This window comes from Calidris pugnax, unplaced genomic scaffold, assembly GCF_001431845.1.
Source record: "Calidris pugnax isolate Ruff unplaced genomic scaffold, ASM143184v1 scaffold8, whole genome shotgun sequence".
Classification (NCBI taxonomy): domain Eukaryota; kingdom Metazoa; phylum Chordata; class Aves; order Charadriiformes; family Scolopacidae; genus Calidris; species Calidris pugnax.
This window is the reverse complement of record NW_015090830.1, coordinates 8,009,819-8,029,844: the sequence shown is the minus strand read 5'-3', so window position 1 is coordinate 8,029,844 and position 20,026 is coordinate 8,009,819. Positions and strand designations below refer to the sequence as shown.

General features: G+C 37.7%; 1 protein-coding gene across 5 annotated transcripts in view; it reads left to right on the top strand.

Moving 5' to 3' along the window:
- Positions 1-20,026, top strand: part of LOC106887512 (cadherin-12) — a 564,874-nt gene that overhangs the window by 333,297 nt on the left and 211,551 nt on the right. Inside the window, exons 1-2 of one of the 5 annotated variants that reach the window (XM_014941086.1) lie at positions 3,265-3,381; positions 3,471-3,615. The exons of 1 other annotated variant lie outside the window; for it this stretch is intronic. The gene's annotated coding sequence lies outside the window, so the exon portion shown is untranslated. Of the gene's footprint in view, positions 1-3,264; positions 3,616-3,833; positions 3,881-20,026 lie in introns of those variants that run through there. 3 more of the 5 variants (XM_014941084.1, XM_014941085.1, XM_014941087.1) reach the window with 3 other exon arrangements.

Below are 20,026 nucleotides of genomic sequence, written 5' to 3'. Positions count from 1 at the left end.
GCCTCCCAACCTCTGTCCGTTTATTTTCGATGACTTACAAGAACTGAATTCAAAATTTTTAGTTATATTTAGGATTAGGAATAGGACCCAGGACAACTGGCTTTGCTTCTGTTATTTAGACTGCAGTAAGATTTATAAGTGATTCAAATTATTGTTTCATTTTGTTAACACTGAATTAAAAATGCCAGTTTTGTACCCAGTTGTCCAAGTCAACAGTAAGCCCCAATTGTTTCTGCAAAAACTTAAATCATGTTGTCACTTCAAATTTTGTCACTTCAGTTCATTTTCTGGACCCGCTGTTTTGTTTTTCAGACCTTTACTTGTGGTAAGAAACAATTAAAATAATTCAGTTATGTACCAAGAAATTCAGATTAATTTTGACTTTTAAACCTTAAAAAGACAATCGAAACATAAGAGAGAAGGATTACAATTTATATTACAAGTGGATTTTTTAGTATAAAACTACTGAAAGATATTTGAAGAGGGGCTACTAACTGGAAAAGCATTCCTGACATGGTGATCGCTTAGGTTGTGGAACCGTAATTTAAGAGAAATGTTGAAAATTCCAGGGCTGATGAGAGTTAGGACTCAACCAAGCAAATCGGCAAGAAACCTGAAATTGGAAGCTTTCAGGAATGGCAAATCAATTGTCTTAATAAGGACTTTTTTGTATTTAATTTCTTTCATTGTATTTGAAATCATAAATAATGCAGTGTGTGTCTGTGGATTACCTGTTTCATGAGAGATTCCATGTCAGAAGAGATAAGCCTTGGGATGACTTGCTGCCCATTCTGTGGTACAAATTCATGGGTAAGGAAAGCAACCTCTTTTGAAGTGAGGGTTGTAGCAACAAATCACCTGGGTCCTGACACATGAAATCCATTTAGTCAAGCTCAAGAATGTGTTTATGTTTCATATTAATGTGTGTAAAAGCCTTCTGATTTGATTAATTGTTATTTTGTTACCATTAGTCCCAGGTGAAACAAGAATCCCTGGGTGACAGGCATTCTGTAAATCATGTTAAAAGATAACCCTTGTTCTCAAAAATTTGCTGTCTGAATATGGAATATTGCCAAAGACAATCTTATTACCCAGATTTTTCACACGGAGGAGTGTTGTGGTTTAACCCCAGCCGACAGCTAGGGCCATGCAGCTGCTTGTGCGATTCTCCCCCTTCCCCTGGAAGGGCAGGGAGAAGAGGGAGAAAAGGAGGGGAAAGGGAAGGGAAAAGAAAACCCTCACGGGTTGAGATAAAGACAGTTTAATAGAAACAAAACAGAAAAGGAAAATAGCAATAATAACAACAATAGTAACATAGTCGTAATGACAGAAGTCACTCTTATCACTCACTGAATTGGTACCCTCTGGAACAGTGACAGTGGATTCCTGCCCCCTGGCCAACCCCCGTTTATATACTGAACATGACATCTATGGTTCAAAATACTCCATTGTTCTGAGGCTCTTTCTCAGCTTCTATGGGAAGCTGAAAAGAGACCTTGAAAAGTATAAACATTGCTTAGCAGCAACTTAAACAATATGCTTTGTTGACATTCCTTTCATGGCAATCACTAGAAAGACAATTAACTCTTTTCCAGTTGAAACCAGGACAAAGAGCTTTTGATTGGCGTGAAGCGAGAGGCACTTCCAGAGGAAGATAATGAAAATGATGTATCTACCATAATTAGCGTGGAAAAGTTGGTCCCTTGCTACTGCCTGTGCAGTACTGCATGGACTTCCCAGGGTGGTACGTGCCCTGCGAACATGGGGCGCTTAGATTTATGGCCTGTTTCTCAGGCATTGCAGTTAGGGTGACTGCAGTTACAGTGAGAAATCATTGTCGTCTCTGTCATGCTAAATAAATTGGAGATTCAAACTTTTTTGGGTTACTTCTGAACGATCTAAGTCACACGATACTGTTTTCTCTGTAATAATGAGGTATCTGATGTGAATGCCTTCAGAAAGTATGTATGTGATGCATTTCCTCTGCCATTTGCCTAACAACTTAAAAATTGCTTTCTTGACTGCTTATCCTACTAAAATACAATTATACTAATTTACCTGAAAAAAGGATAAAACCAGACCCAATGTAAATAAATGTGACTAAGATTTTCAGTGTATGTTTATGATAATCTTTGTTTCAGCATTCATAGAGTAGCTTATGGTGAATGAACCCGTGAACTACCATTGCTTTTATAGGTTCCAAATCTTCTTCTTTAGTTGCTATAAAAAAGAATGGTATCCATTTTATATTGATGCATCAGACCACCATTACTAAATATGTTATTCTGTAAACTCCTGTCTTAGCCACAAACTGGTATTTCCATGGATAAATCTTGGATGTAAAATTGAGTCAACTGGCTAGTGCCATAATTGTTCTCCAAGAAGCAGGAAAATAGCAGATGAGGATAGCCATAAAAGTTGACATATTTTGCCAGAACTTATTTGACCACATAAGCCTGAATACTTGGTACACAAAAATCTAGTTTCCATAATACCCTAGAACCAAAAGCGGGCAACAAATATGCATCATTCTTCTTTCCCTCTGCTTTTTTTTTTTTTTTCCCCCATCTAAATTTAAACTGTCATCTGTAGTAGATTTATTTGTGTCAGTATAAGTGAAAGACAAATTAGGTCTTTTAAATGCATTCCTTGTTGTTTTTTTTCCCCTCTACTGCAAGCATAGAAGAGAACTTGCATTGTTGTGCTTTGCTACTGATCTTATCTCTGTGTTGAAGACTCCTTTCTGTAGCAATTTAACATTCTTTCTCTACATTTAATTTAAATCGCCACATACCCTTGTTAAATAATTCTAGCCTGTTTGGGTTTTGTTGTTCTTTTCTTTTTCTTTCCATGGTGATTGATTGCCATCTGGGGGCTAACATGAACCCACCATGCTAATTTCACTTATTCTACCCATTAAACGCTGTTGTCTCCAGGGTCAGAGCCAAATGTATGTATCCACTTTATCTCTCAGCTTACAGGACATCTCATCCAGCCAGCCTTGTACCATGAAACGGCTACATCAGCCTCTAATTACTCAGCCCTACCCCTCACAGAGCGCTGGAGCACCTTGAGAAACAGCATGCGAAGGCACATTTGTTTAAGTCCTCAGATGGTTAACGTTGTGCACGACCTCCTCACAAATTACAGTCTCAGCTGCAGCACATCCATTAGTCTGGAAGAATGAAGATTCCCAAGCGGCCCTGGTGCCTTTCCCAATTCCCTGGCGACCCACCAATCCTCTCAGTGCTTTCCCTGCGTGCAGGGAGTGTTCAGAGCTAATCAGGTCAATGATCATCTCCCGGCTCAGGGACATGACAGGAGCCTATCACAGCGGTTACACCATCTCCCAGACCCGAGCACGCTCGCTGAGAGTCTCATGTTAGGAAACATCGCTTTGGTGCCTCTTCTCTCACTCCCTGGGAGCCTCTGAGGATTTCAGCTTCTCTTTCTCTCTCTCTCTCCTTTAGACAGTGAAGAGTTCAACATCAACGAAAAAAAAAAAGGCAGAGCAGTATGCAGCTACCCGGAGGGTGTTGATTGAAACTTAGATTACCCCCAAATCACTGTTGATGTGACTGAGGCTCCTTTCCCAGAGCACAGATTTCAGTTAAGGTGAGTGCCGCTGTATCTGGGGGCTGCATCACGGCGGGTGTGTGCGCTGGAAGGTGCGAGGGAGCGAGCGGAGCCTGCACTGCAGCGGGGCAGCCGGCCGGGGGGCAGCTGTGGGGGCAGAGCCGACCGTCCCAGCCCGGAACTCCTCTCCGGGGGGGGTTCAGGCTTTAAGCAGCTTCCTCTGAACGGCTGGGGCTGTTGCCGGTTCGGTGCTTCTCGGGAGCTCGGGAAAAAGAAGCGAACAAGGTGTTGGAGCCGTGGCGGGGTGTGTGAAGGGAGGAGGGAAGGGCAGGCGCCCTCGGCCCCTGGGTGTCAGCGCGGTGCCGAGGCAGCCCGGCACCGGGGGCACAGGGACCTCACGGGAAAACTTCAGCCGCAACAAGGAGCGTCGGTCCTTCGCCAGAGGGAACTCCCGGGCGCGGGGCTTCACAGTCCCGTGGCCTTTAAAGGGGGCGGAAAGGGAGTTTTGGGAAATGTGAGTCAAGAATCCGCATGCGGCTCTCCGGGCTCCCGCCGAGGGAGGGCTGGGACCGGTGTGAGGGTGAACCCGGGGCTGGGGGGCTGTGGGTAGTGCCTGTGGCGGGATTAGCCGTGCTGGGGAGGAACAGGGATGGCTGGGGGTGCTGGTTCAGTGCCACTTACCAGAACATCAAACTGGTAGTTGCTGAGGGGCGGTGAAGTAGTGTTTGATTGAAAGGGAAAGGAGGTATTTTTCATGAGGTGGTAGATCTTTATCTGGAAAGAAAAAAAAAAAAGAGACTAGACAAGGGAGGCTGTCTTGAAAGATGAAATGATTGATAAGAAATAGTTAGGGATGCTTATGCAGCCTGGAGTGAGTTAGATGATCTATGGTGTATCCACTCTAAGATGTCTACAGTGAACTGAATTCAATAGTCTCAGTCAAATCCACACTTACCAGCTGTGCTGTCAGGGGACAATTAAGGAGCCAGTAAACAGCCCAAACTTTTTAATACTGTAAGGGACCAAATTAAGATATGTTGTGTTAAACATGTCTCTGTTCTTTCTGTTGCCCACAACAATTAACACATTGTGTTTAAAAAGCTGTCATAACGGGGAGAAAAGATCAATGGAAAGTGAAGTGATTTCAAATCTTGCTGTTTTAAACAGATGTATAACTCCTAGGCGGTTTATAAAAGTGTGAGTTAATTGCGTAGCTTTTTTCAGCCAGTACTGTTTGCTGTCATCCAATGTTGGTAATACAATTTGTAGCACCTATATCTTACATTAAAAGCTCAGCTACTCAATATGGAGATAGTTTTTGTTTTGTTTTGTTTTTCATCATAAAATACTTCCCAAGCCCCTGCCCCGCTCCATTCCTCTCCCCCCCAGAAAAGAACAGTTCAGGGGAATGTTGGTTACCTGCAGGTTTGTTACTTGTTCCATCAGCTTTTGCAGTGATAAATGCCAAGTTCTCTTTCTCGTAAAAACATAAGCATATGGGAAAATGACCTGAGGTTTTGCAGGAATGTACTAAGAATACTGACAGTTATAACCGTCTACCAGTTCTCTTTCTTGAAAATGATTTCTGAAAGTTTGTGGTGTTTGGTGTTTTTTTTTTTTTAATGGTGACTCAATATGTCCAATATTTTATTGGAAAGGAAGCAGTTTTCTTAGTTACAGGCACTGATCCTCATTTTGGTGTAGCATATGGCTCACCTCTTTTTTCATGTTACATTAATATGGCTTTTTCTAAGTTTTGCGCTTCTTCCACCAAAGATGCAAGTCTTAACCAGGGTAGAAATATTTGAATTCCATTATACCTGTTTTCACTTTTTTTCTTTTGTGAATAATCAATGATTTATCAGCATAATTAGTATTCATTAGTACACACCAGACTATTCATTAAAAAAATCAAAAGACAATAACCTAATGTGCTGCATGGAAAAACTTCTAGTGTAAACAATTCCTATGCAGTCACAGACGTCCAGGTTACACACAAATAGCAGAAACTTCTGTTCCAGTCTTTCACAAGGATTGACTGCAAACATTGTTTGACATGATGGCTCTGTTCCCCTTTTGTCTCACAAAGCTGTTGCTCTAAGTAAAAAATAAATAAAACAGGCTTTCATGGCAGTGTATCTGTGGATTTCTTAACAAGTCTTACAAATGCACTTACATCTCTATTATTATTTTACAAGATCAGATGTTCTACCTGCTTCTAAGTGAAGAGCACTTACTTTCGGTGTGCTAGCCTCAGAGATTGTATGAGACGACAGCTCACTAAACATGAGGAAATGCTGGTTTTGATAAAAATAGACAATAACGCTATAATTATTTTCTGATCTCTTCCATTGGTGGATTGTGGGCTTCATCATACATAGTAACAGTCCAAAAGTGACCTCAGCAATATGGAAAATATCATTCCTCATTAAGAAAATAATTTGGGGCATCTGATTCAGTGAAGCTTTTCAGACTTGGTAGACATAGAAACACGGGTTACAGAGGAAGGCAGAGGAAGAAATGTCAGTATAGCCTAGTTCCCTCTCTTGGACCTTTTTTTAAAGTTTTTTTTAACTCCAAGGCCACATCAGATATTATTACATATATAGCTGTATGCAGAGTTCAGCTTTATTTTAGATATTTCAAGTTCTTTGAATGAGGCCAGTGTTAAATTTTTTTTGCCTCAAGCTACGTCTCCTTATTACTGACAGAGGAATACGATTGCTATCTACTATCTACTCCATTGAAAATTAGCGTTTGATGCTAATTCTTTAATGTTTTAGGAGCTTTTTAAGGAAATATATTAAAGTGAGCTCTGGAAAGGGATGAAGCAAAGGGAACTCTCTAAAAGCTGACATAAAACCGGCCATAGAGCTGCAAGGAACAGTCCTGCTAAAACAGTGATAGTGATACATGAAAAAGAAAACAACTGTTAACGACTATAGTTAATAATCCAGATAACGTAATGTAAAGAGATATATTCATTTCAAGACGATAGGCTGAGAGTAAGATAGATTAAGCTTCAGAGGTTAATGAGTTTCCCCAGTTTCCCTTCTAAAAGTTATATGGCAATTTGCTTTACCAGCAAGGGAAGCTTTTCAAGCCCTACGTTATTAACATGCATTGGAGAACTAACATCAGCTTTCCTAGCAAGACCATTGTGTCCCACTAGACTCTTGTTATCCCTGCTCCTTCTGTTATTTTCATAGTCTGCTTCCTGGCTGCTTATTCTTGCACCTCTTTGTAGCACCTTCCTCTTCATATAGCTTTTTTCCCCCTAATGCTTTGTGTTTCTTTTCATTCTGTTCCTCTTAGCATTCTCCTTCTTTCTTTCCTTTCATTTTCTTCACCTACCACGATTTAATGCTTCGTCACTTTCCCATCACTTTTCCTTCCTTTGATGCTGTGAGGACATTGCTTTTCTCACTTGATCCACCTGTGTAAATTTTTCTTTTTATTTGAAACGGAAAACCCCTCTGAAAACACTCTAGAATTCGCATGGATGGGATGTATGTGCTCCAACACATTATCTCCTTTTTCTGTATTTTTAATAGTTTTAGCTTGTGCACTCTTTGTGTCAGGGGCTGTATCTCTGTGTGTGTCTACACAGAAATGGCGTGCTCTTAACTGGTTCGTGGAACCAAAGCTCTACAAGGCTTAACTCATACCTCAGGTTGTCATTGTTCTTGCAAAAGCATACCTTACAGTTAAAAAGAAATGTATATTGCAGTGTGTACATTCATATGTATGTTTGCAAATATGTAAGTTTCAGCATATTTTCAGGTGTTATTATTTTCAAGTCATTATGAAAGTTGCACTTTCTGAATGACTTCTCAGACTCAGTTGATCTAGAGGCAAATGTAGTGTTTGCTACTACTTTTTCCCGGTTTCTCTTTTCATTGCTTTTAGTCATAAATGTACCACATTAAAGAAGGGGTTTCAAACTTTATCTTCCTTTGTGTTAATAGAAGCTTTCACTAAGTTTCTTGTCTTGCACGTTTTCTGCAGAGTTTCAACTCATTGAAGGCATTGAGTTAACAGGCATGTGTCACTGGATGAGTATTTGTTGAGGCAATAATCTTGTAGCAAAGCTTTGAAGGTTCTGTGGTGATTTGAGAGGGAGGAAGCTTCAGTCTCCTTCCTTCAGTGGAATCTTCAAGCCTAGTAGTTTGAGGGGTGAGAAAAAATCTTTCATATAGATAATTTCTCTATCAAAGTAAAATACAAACCTACATTGCCATATTTATTACTGGACTTGGTATTTAGCAGAAGTCAAAGATGAGTTTTACAATGCTAATTTTGCAATGGATCATTTTAAGAGGCTTCCTTTTCTTCCAACCAGATGGGAGCTAAGATATTGCATCATGAGACTTGGTTAGATTACTGTAGGAGCAGCTGTGGTTCACTTTCTGTCAAATATATCACTTGAGAGAGTCTTCCTGTAAAGATCAGACTCGTTGATGTACACCAGACAGTTCTGGGGCTGGAGGGGCATCTTTCTCCTGCAGATGTCTCAGCTGTCTATATTTTTTAAGGCAATGACTGCATGGGTTGACATATGTATAATGTAAGCTATGTTTATAGTCCTGTGTCCCAACACAGTGTGATTTGGGGTCTGTGGGTGCTGAAGTCCATCTCTGTGGTGTTGTGCTGAATGGCCCAAACCCGTAATCACAGCTCAGACTGGAAACCTTTATCGAGACATTCACAAGAAACATATAGGTCTGAGATTCAAAAGAAGAAAGTATCTAAGCATCTAACTCACAATAAAGTGCTGTCTTTCGCTTAAGTTTAAAAGTTGTATTTTTAGGTACCAGAATTATGTTGTCCTTCAACTTCCAGAGTACGGTATATTCAGAACAGTCTCCAAAGCAGATGATAAATACTCAGTTAAATGACTGGGATGAGAAGGTTTGTTTCCAAATTTAGATCAGATTTATTATTGTTTTCATGCATGCATTTACTTACTGACCACATTAATGCTATGTCCAGCACGCCAGATATACTTATGAAGTACAGTTGCGGCTGACTTGAGTAGAAAAACATTTGAAATTATTTTTCTTTTTCCGGTGAAGTTAAATAGGGTGCAAACTCAGTCCTTTTCCAGAAACCAGCCAAGACTTTTGACCTTTTTTGATCAACAATGTACTCCAGCACTAATCCCAAAATCCAGCTTTTTGACCTAGGTCGTTTAGAGTCTATAAGCATTAGGTAGATTCTTAGCTGCTGCTTTCTGAAGGCTGCCAGCAAGTGCTAAATGTAATTGTAAATGCAGACACACGTTTGCTAAAGAGTTCTCTGTGTCCATTTATTAATTTCACAAAGCTCTTGGTTTGTTTATGCAGTTCAGCCACTATCGTCAGGGCTTGGTTTGAACTGGTGACTTAGGTTCTGAGTTCCCTTATACTCTCTTGTGTTCTTCAGTCCTCTTGCACTCTCTCTCTCTGTATATATAGTATAATGTTTCTGTATATAGATTTGAGAAGGCAGTTTAAGCAACTCTCTTAAAAGCCTATATGAAGATCACAAAGTATATTTATTAAAAATAACTTTCTTGGCATTCTGTCCTCAGGCATACTGACTCTGTGTGTGCATGTTACACACTTTCATATATCTGTTTTATATTTAGCTCAATATAAAAGGGGAAAAAAGGGCTCCATCCCATGGCTCATTTTTCCTATTTAAGAACAGACTGAAAATAAAAACAATATTGTTAAATGGAACAAATATACCAGATAGTCCAATTTAATGACAGTTTTCTAAGAATAATTGTAGCATGAAGAAAAGCTAAAATCTATTCTTTCTTGAATAGATTTCCATTGTCTTGAGGAGTCTGAGCAGGCTTTAACTCAATACTTTCGCTCGAGATTTGATGATGAAGCCATTCTGCCGAGTCTGAATTCACTAAAAAGTAGTTGCAACAAGCTTTCTGTAAAAAATCTTCAAGTAATATTTCAGTCATTAAAATGGAGTATTAATTATACAACAGAATGAAAAGCCGTTTCATTTTCATTTAGGGAACTTGTGTCTTTGCTTGTTAACAGTCTTTCATTTATCCCTAAAATATTAAGAATAATCTTGGTATTTGTTTACTCTAATTTTAAATATTTAACTATATCTCTTGAAAATGGTAAATGGAATATAAATTCATTGCATTCACTGTCACAAGTAACACTTCTTATCCCTTTTCTGGGTAAAATATTATATCTACCTCACTGTAACTCTAAACAGATGTTACAGAAGTCCCGATTTACACTGGTAAGAAACAAAAATACTCTGTGCCTTTCAATAAAGATGCCCTTTTCTGTATCACTATGTGATGAGCAATCCTCTCATAATACTGCTGTGTTTCATATTATCTTCTTTGATAGTTTTTTTAAATCTGATGGCCTATACAATGGGACTCAGGCTTTCTGTGAATCAGATCTTTTGGTAATTTGGCCCTTCTACCTTGAAGGAGCACATATGTCAAAATAAATAAAGAGATAAAATGGGATATACCTGGCTTCTGCTTGAAAGAGTGAGTATGTCAAAATAAATACGATTAAGAGGCGATGTTGAGAAGGTAAGTGCTGAAAAAAAAAAAACAACAACAACAAAAAAACACTCAAATGAACTTGCTAATAAAAATGCTTTTTGAAAAGTATCACTTCTCACTGATGGTTCTGTGATTCAGTGTAAAGACTTCTATCCCGTTTTTTGGTCCTTGCTGTATATAAATTGATAGAAATTTTCAGGCACCATCACTTCCTTCTGCATTTGTCCTCATGCTTCCTCATCTCCTTCCCCACCTCCTCTCATTTATTATTATTTGGAATGGAAATGCCCTTTGTTTGGTGCACGGAACATTCAGGTCTATTAGTGGACTTCAGTCCCTCTCTGAACTACACGTCAGATGTTGCACATAGCAATTCCCGGTACTCTTTCTTACCCTGAGAGCCAAAATGTATCAGTTAAGGCCATATTTGAATTCCAGCAGCCAAGAATATGTATAATCCTAGGTTAAATGTAGAGGATATACTATGTATGGCAGAATGGAGCAGAGCCATCTGGACATGGACAAGCATCTGGACATATTTAATAGGTAAAGTTAAAAAAATAAAATCTTGTAGAAGTATTTTTCTCTAAGCTTGTTATTTAAACTGTGTGGATTTGTTTATTCATTTAGTTAGATTTTTTTTGGCTTTTCGTGGAACTCCCTGGGGCATTATCTTCCAACAAACAATGGGCGTTTTTTGTGAATGTTTTTAAAGGTCACTCTTTTTTAATCAACTCACTTTTTCTGTAATAACTGTGTGACATTTTTTTGCCCTATTTGTGATCAATGAGCATGAATATTTTAAATAGAAAACTCACACACTTAACTATCTTTCTAAATGTTGCTGTTACAGTTCTGTGGATTGAAAGGGGGATGCTGAACATCCAGAATTACTCAGTTTCTCATTGCCTGGTAGTTGTACAGCCCTTTCTGTGATTACATGCCTAGAGATGCTAGTTCAGGTATAAATGGCAGGATGCTATGTTTTAATTTGCTCTTGAATGGAAATTCTCACAACTATTTCTGAATGTATGCATGTCTTCTGCCTAGTCTAGGTAAGAACTGGGTTTATGTTGTTCAGATACCTGGTGATAGATGATGATATTAACTAAGAGCTGAGATTTCATAACTCTGACTTGATATAATCATACTTATTTGATAGAGAACAAGTGGAGCTGGTTAGCATGTACTCTAACTCACTTGTTTCTATCAGTACAGGCTGTACCAGTCAAAACACAAACTGATCTGCCTAAAACATTTTGAGTTCAACATTTAGGTGCATCAGGTGTTTCTCTTTTTACCAGTTGTTCTTTAGGTTTTCTTTGGGCAGATACCATAGTAAAGAAATAGTTTATTTTCCTTTCCAAGCATACTTCAACGTATATAATTCTTTGACTCTCTGCCTCTGAATTTGTGTCTGTATGTCTTGTGCCAAAATTATTTATTAAGGAAACAGAACTAGAGGTCTTGTGCCATCAGAAACTATAAAACATACAAGAGCTGAAGGAGGTTATGTCTGTTGGTGTTGTATGGCTTTCCTGTCCTTGTTTTTGGATTTCGCTTTTGAAAAATAATGGTCGGCTATTACTGATGTCCATAGTTAAACTAGCCATTTTAGGAGTAATTCTTCTAAATTTTCTGATAGGATATTTTCCCCCTCCCCAGTAGAAGTAACCGTTTGTGTTTGTATTGGAAAATGTTTCCTCCATACCTCTTTAGCAGTAATGTCCACAAATAGAAATTGCACTTCTTGCAAAGAAACAAACTTGGGTCAGATGGGTCTAGTTTTCCTGGGATATATAGATATATTTTTTAAAGTGCAATTCATAAGGCATAAATGTGATTTTTTAAATAGCTTGTCAGGGAAAATAAGTGATTTTTAATGCAGATCTACCAAATATAATGTTTTTTAGTAGCATCAGTACCCTGAAGGCAAACATTTGAAAAGGCAGAGTGCCATAATGCCAAGATAAATGTTGTGAGTAGGATATAAGGCAAAATACAACACAAGGAAATAGAGAAGTATCTTCCATCAAAAGGGAAAGTATCAGTAATCAATATTATTGTTCTAGTTTTCAGTTTCTTTGCAAACATCTAATGAGGTGTTTGGCTTTTCCAATATTAAGGTTTTTCCCAGTAATTACGTTTAAAACATAGTTAAGTATTTTTTTTTTCCTAAAATAATTAGGAATACAAAGGAAAATGTCAATACTTATGAAAAAATGTATAGCTGAGATACTGAAGCAAAACACAGCCACCGAAAAGGAAACTAATTCGAAGTAATCATTTGAAGTATGGCTTCATAATTCTAAATGAGAATATAGTAACGTGTATGTTGGAATTTGATATTCTAAAATTATTAAAATTCTCAAGCTTTCTGTGAAACCAAATGTTATTTATAACCATTGACAAGAGATTTATAATCAGGTAATCTTATTCATCCCTCTTTGAGACAATACACTACGTTTCTTGGAAGATACACGGAAAGCAGCCCTACTGTGGTAAAGCTATAACCTACCTTTAATTTCATTAAAATAGATTTACCAGCTACACAATAGAAGTTGTGGAGTCTCCTCAGTATATTGCCTCACAGTTAAAAAAAAATACAGCACCAGAAGTAACTGACAATTGTTTTACAGAAAGGGTGAAGAAGGATTGAGATAGTCAAACCTAGATGAAGAATCAATTTTGCCTTCTCTGACTTCAACAGGAGCTGGGTCAGGGTATGGCTGTGAGGAACCCTGAATACAATTGATAGAATTAGAAAATCTAACTGAGCAAGTAGGTTGAAGTTTTATGGATTGTCTAAACAAAGTCTCAGAGCTATTACATCTTGATTTCTACTGTTCTGTTTTGCCTGGTGTTGAAGTGTCATTGGGTGGCCAGGATGCTGAGTAGTAGACAACCTCCTTTGAGCGGTCATTAAGCCATGTGCTGACCAGTGCAGCAGCTCTGACCACTTGAGACCAGGTGAGGGTGTGATCACTTGTGTGATGCCAGCAGCACTTGTTGAGCTTTTTCTCTCGGACAAATTGAAGTTTATCAGTATTGGAATGATTTTTGCTCTCTGCTGATATTCCTTTGCCATTTAATAATTAACTTGGTTTGTTCCCCCTCCCTCCCTCCACCCCTCCCTGGCCTTCCTCCCCATGTTGCCCACAGTGAGGCTTCTCATTCCCAATATTTGGAATCTGCCTAACATAAAGGTCAAGAAGTTGTTTCCTTCCAAATACCAAAGGTATTGGGTTAGTATGACTGCTTTCTGGGAGTCTCGTTTCCCTCCACAGCTTCTTAGCATCACGTTCCCTTTCCTGAGCCCAAGGAAATAATGAGTCACTGCCTCGACAACACCTAATTCAAACTTCTACAAGAGATTGGCTTGCCATCACAAATTGCCCTAATGTTAGATATGAACCCCGGGGACTATACTAGCCATAAACAGAAGCATTTGTAGTTTGGATTAAGGAATTGGTGGGGGAAGAGGGATTGAGGCTGAATTTCTTCTTGAGTATGGAAGCAGTATATTTATTTTGACTAACAATGGCAGCCAGTAATTACAGCCTTTTCTCATTCTCCTGCCTCAGGGGAACTGAACTGCTGCTGTCTCAGGGGAGGCTGGGCTGCTGCTGCCTGCTGCCATTTAACACTTACTGTTCTCCTTTGAACCTGTGTGTGAACAATTTCACCTTCCCTGTCCCTGTTTCTTTGCTTTCTCTGATAAATATGTTCCTGAAATGCCCTTTAAAGCAAGTTTTGATATTTGTGCAAGTAATATGGATTAAGCACCTAGAGGACTAAAAAACATCAATCTTTAATTCAAGAATCTATCTGCAATGACTTCCCCCACCTCTTCATAGTTGGATGCACTTTATTACAATTGCAGACAATATGTACTTAATTTCTTTTCCTTTTTTTTCTAACACACAATTCAGATTACAGCTGTCTAATTGTTAAATACATCATATGAAACAATATTTTCACTTCTAAGAGGGATCTCTAACTCAGAAATACCAGGCTTCCTTCAGTGTGCTAAGAACTGGGTAGATTGTCTAGAATGCCAAAGAAAAATGATTTAGCTTTTACTTTCTATAAACAGAATATACATTTTCTAAATTATGTTCCTTATTAATATTCCTTCACAGCTGTAATATTTGTTCTCTATTGTTCTCAGTCTCTCTAATGCCAAATAATGAAAATTTAACTAGTGGTAATTTTTACTGGCAGATAAGAGTTCCTATTGTGTGTATATGTTAGTAAATGCACCTGTGGAAAAAAAAAAAGGTGATATTTCTGTGAGCATACACATACATGAACCCCTTAATTTTGCATGTTAGTGATTGAATTTTGATTATTGTTTAAAATTAGTTTAATAACCGAAGCATGATTTGTTTACATATTCACCCAATCCTTACATTGGATAATGAAAGCAATACATTCCTCATGCCTTAAATGGACATTTTCTAATCACATTCAAATTTTAATTGTTTATTTCTTACTATTTCTTGATTACTTCCTCTCTAAAATCAGACTGTCTGCTATTCTTTGCAAGTAGTACAGTTGCCATTTCCCCAGGACAGACTGCCCACTTAAAAGAGACTTTTTCTTTCCCCTCAGTTATATTCCTTTCTTAAAAGTTACTCCCCAACACCTACCACTTTAAAACGGATGCCAAGTAAAAAGAATAAAACAGCATGTGTCAGATCAGCTCGTCTTAAAGATCTTTTATATTACGTTGGATCCACATGTATTCACATACTGTTTTTAAAAATCTTTGTTCATTCTTGTGTACCGTTTTTCTTCCTCTGTGGTTATTGTAAAGGGATCCACATAATGGACAAATGGAATGAAAGGAAATATCAATCCAATCATACATTGTAACCCTTTAAAATCAGAGTGAAATGAGCCCTTTAAAATGTCGTTAATATTATCTGCAAAATATTTTTTTATTCCACTGTTTAGAAGGCTGATGTATTTACAGGACCCAAAGAAATTAGAGCTACGCAGAATAGTCCAAAAGAGAATGTAATGATACAATATAAGGATTAATGGTGAAAGTAATCATGTTAGTTTTCTAATTATTCAAATCTTAATTACAACTGTGTTGGCCCAATTAGTTCAAAACACAAGGCTAATGTTAGGGTTGGTCGGATACTCGGCATCTGTGCATAAGTAAGAGGCATCTGTTGCCAAGTGGTGGAGTGATGGAAAGTGTCAACGCACCAGCTGTGAAGTCAACAAAGCTCTTAAAAAACAAATTTGAGCCAACACAATGATTTAGCACACTTGGGGGAGTGTAAAGCTTATTGCACATGTGTACTTTAGCTAGCTGTTGGCACCTAGAGGGACTGAAATCTAGAGCGACACTGCACATTTAAGTCTTTGCCTGCTTTTTTTAACAATGCCCTGCCTGACAGGGATCTGCAGTAGGGAATCTGTCAGTGACATTTCTGCCTGTCCGTGCTGCAGAGGGTTGATTTAGGTGGGGTTTTTTTCTTGAGCAAACGAGAACAAAATATTACTAAGCTGTTCAGAGTATGCAATGTCTTAAGGTGGTTACAGCACTTTATAAGTATATTCAAACAGTGTATATATATATATATATATACAGACAAAAGGATAGAAAATAGTGAAATCTTAAGAGAAATGTCTTATTTAAAAAGTGTTGGCTTATCTTTTCTAACATCAGTTTCCCCATTCTCTACAGTTCTGTAAGGAGAGATGGTTGTATTAAATATCAGTGGTACCTTGCCCATCGTTTATTGCTGTCAATTCTAGAAAGACAGGATTTTTATGATTCTGACTGCTGATACTGATCTTAGTAATTTCTAGTATCGCCTACAGAGATTGAGGATATTAATAGTGTTGCTAACTTTACAATAGTGTGTTTAATATTTATGCATTATTAACATTTAATGGTAACGTGTAAACTTTAGTGAAAGATAATCAATTGGCAGAAAGAACAAAAGAAGAAGGTGAACATTAAAGCCTAAGATGGAATTATATTGAACACTAATGCATTCACTTTTGACCTAGTTCTGAATTTTATGGCTCTTTTGTCAGTGACTTCATTTGCATTACTTTCAAGTTTTTATTTATCCACATTTCACAAAGTACTGATGGAGGAGTGCTTAGATTCATTGTAGTCTGATAATGTTGTTAATTTACATGAAATACATAGAGTTTTGTACTGTACCGCAGTGTAATGGAAAATGAGCTCCATTTTCATGATTGCCTTCACAAGATTTTTCAATTACATTAAAATAAAATTAAACATAGTTACGAGGCATTTCTAGCATTCTGGATCCGGGTTTCCTTATTTGTAAATTACAAGAGGAAAACCTTTGATTTCCTTGCTGTTTGAGCAAATAGCCCTTTTTAAGTATGGTTTGCACTTTAATATGGAGCTTTTTACTTTAAAAAATACGTCTATGCCTGTATGACTATACTTGATCCTCTCCTATTAAAGCAGCACCCTGACTGGGCAGAAGAAGCTAAGCAACTCAATCTGCCTCTATAAAAATACCTATAAATAAACACAGCTACTTCTAAGCAGGTATAACGAAGCGTAAACTTTAATGGTTGTAAACTGAAGACTTTGGTGACTTTGAAAGCACTTTTTTAGAATCATGATTTATTTAGGTGTTCCAACATCTGCGCATTTCATACTTGCAAGGCACATTCAGTGTTTCTCCACATGACGTTGCAGTTTGTGTATAACTGTGGGTGCAGTGATGCAATGACACAGACAGTAGTAGTGTATAAAGTTTAGCTAAGATTACCTGACCGTTTTTACTTATGTTTGTGAGAATTCAGCAGAAGCTCCTGGAGATCTAAAGCTGTCATCTCCACTGGTGTCATGAGGCTGCCTATAGCATGTCTGGAAATGGGGAAGAGAAAGAGCATAGTGAAACACACAACAATTAGTTATATGTGCTTTAGTTGTTTGGATTTCAGCTTCCTGTCACAGTTGCAGCTGTATTTCACCTGTAAAATGTTCTTTCCTTTTAAATCGTACTGACAATGGGAATAGTCTGTGTGTACTTTAACTAAACAACTTACCATTTCAAGTGGGCTGCCTCAGCTGTAAGACATGAACTCAGAAGTGATAAAGCATGGCGCTGCTTCAGTAAAATGGAATAAGAAATCATTTTGACAGAGCTTAGATCTTGGTCTGGGCTGTTGAATGGGTTTGGTTGCGGGATTTATTATTCTCCTCCCTTCCCCCCTTCCTTTCAAGGTCAATGTTCTTTATTTTATATAGAGTACATCTTAGGTGACAGTACAGGAAGAAATGCAAGCTGGCTGGGTTAATGCTTTTGGGGTCAAAATGGACTCCTGAATGCAGGGAAACAGCACCTGAGAAATAGTGTTCGCTGTCACCCCGTAAAGGCAAACAGTGACTTAACATCAGAGGATCAGACTACAGATCTTTACTAGGGGCTCGTTATGAATGGTTTTGAAAGTAAATATTTCAATCTATCAGTAAGTAAAGGAAATACTTCCCCTTTATTTTGTTTAGTTCTCTTAGCTGTTTGGAGTTAAGAGAGAGTGGAAGCTGTTGCTGTGATGTTAGAATCATAATTATAACTTTTGTCTGAGAACTGATTCTTGTATATTGGGTCTGTAGATACCTTTAAAATAGCAGAAGTATTCAGGCAATTAGCACTAGAAATAATACCACTTTTTGTTCATTTCCCATCCTGTCCTTTGTTAATGCAGGAAACATGATTAAGGTGAGTAGCAATATATTATTTTTTTTTACAATAACTTGACATTTGCCTATGATAAGAACAATTTTTTTAATGTTCAATCACATGTAAACCAGGCTAGATTAATTCTTTATCTAAGCCCCTGTCTTGTACAACTTCCTGTGACATATATGTGTACATAAATAACACATATTTGTGGGTAAAAATTGTGCCAAGACAGAGCTTGTCTCAAAATCAAACACCTTATGATCAATGTGTATCAACTATTTGACATTTTTCTTTGCAATAGAAGCCTGATGTTCACCTAAAACTAATGAAGTAAAACAGAGTAGCCAGGACATTGACTGCCTCGTGTAAGAAAGGTGAATTTATTTTAAATAATTTGTTTCAAAAAACGAATGATTGCTCTCTTATAATTTTACTCTCTTCTGTTTAAGTTGTAATTTCTTCCAAGACTTTCTCTGTGAAGACCACCTAGGTCACATTAGCAGTCACAGTTTGGAAATGCAACTTGAAACTGCATGCAGCATGAAACTCTTCTCTCAAATAAATACAGTATATCAGGCCTTAAACATACCAACTAAATCAAGTGACTTCAGTGAGGTTATTCCAGGATGTTATTAGTTTCCGTAAGAACAGGTACTGGCAGTATCTATCTGATAGAATCACATTGGCGTTTTCTGCTACTTCAGATTGAATTGCTAGTGTCTTTTAAATGAAAGAAATTATAAAAGGTCAGATACTAGGCACCTAGACATGTTGTTTGTATCTCATCACTAAAAGCTATTCACACTGAGGTCAATGACACATTTGCTGGGAAAATTCCTTAAATAGGTTTAATCAACTTTACTGACTTTAAAGTATCTATTAAATTTTACAGTATACCAAAAAAAAAAGAATATCAGTTCTTGATCCAGTGAAACATCTGTCATATTGATTTCAGTGGTACTGGATCAAGACCCGATACTCTGTTTTTCAAAAGAAAACAGAACTAAGTCTTAAGAACACAGGAAGAGCTCTCTTTGCAGTATATCTTGACAGCATCTCACTCAATAGCGTGTTCATCAATGTCACAATCACTCCTTTGAAGCAAAAGCAATCGTAAAAAAACAGCAATGGATTCCTGAAAATGTAAAGGTATCAGGAGACTGTGTGCTCTTTGTTTATGACAATTGTCATCTTGTATTGCTCTGTAGCAATTCTTGAGTCATCAACACACTGATGCAGAAGGCATAGAGTGTTAAAGACAGCATGAAGCTTTTAATGTAAAATATCATTTTCCAGTGAAAAAAAAATATGCTAACCATGGCAGAGAATATGCTGCTATGTTTATCAGCGTAGACTCTGTCAGTTGACTTCTACAATGTGTGATCATGAAGAAGGAACTGAGTCTGTAGTGTCCTGCTCTAAGTTCAGATGCCGTGTACTTTTTATGTAACATGTATTAAAATATAGAAGGTGAACGGAAAACTTAGAGTAGAGGTCAGGTAGTGATTTACCCAGTAGGGTAGGATCAGTTGCCCTATATGCCATTCCCCAGAAAAGATTCTCTTTCAAGTTCTGCTTTGGTGAGTTGAATTTTTTCTTCAGTTTCCTTCAGGACAGGAATAAGTCAGACATGAGATAGCATCAGTTCAGTTTCGCAGAGGAAGAAAATTACGATGCTTATTCTCTCTGAGGCACGGTATATTCCAGATGTGAGGAAGCAGGTACTATTCTTGCTGGTACGAAAGTCAAGGAAATCATTGTTCTGAACATAGTATGTAGGATGATTCTTTTTATAATCCTATAACTTTCTATACATGAACTCAGGACTTTCCATCCTACCTGCACTACTATATCTGCACTAAGTTTAATAGCTTGATTTGATTTCATTATTTGAGACCTTCTTTCAAGGAGTCTTATTAAAATAACACACTGGACATAAATCTGTTTATCCCACAGTTCCTATAAACACTCATTTTTGTAACTTAATTTAAAGAGATAATTTACTGATATTGCAAATCAAATGGTGTATATAATGGTTGTGGTAATAGCTGGCCATAACTTTCTCTGTGTTATTATTAATAAAAGTTCCCATTATTCATAGTATCTCTTCAGTTTCTAGCTTCTCCTCCTACATGCTTAGAGGAACTTTAACTTCAAAATAAATAACAGAGAATTTCTATGGCTAGTTCTGACTTGCTGCTGCTCACAAGGATTG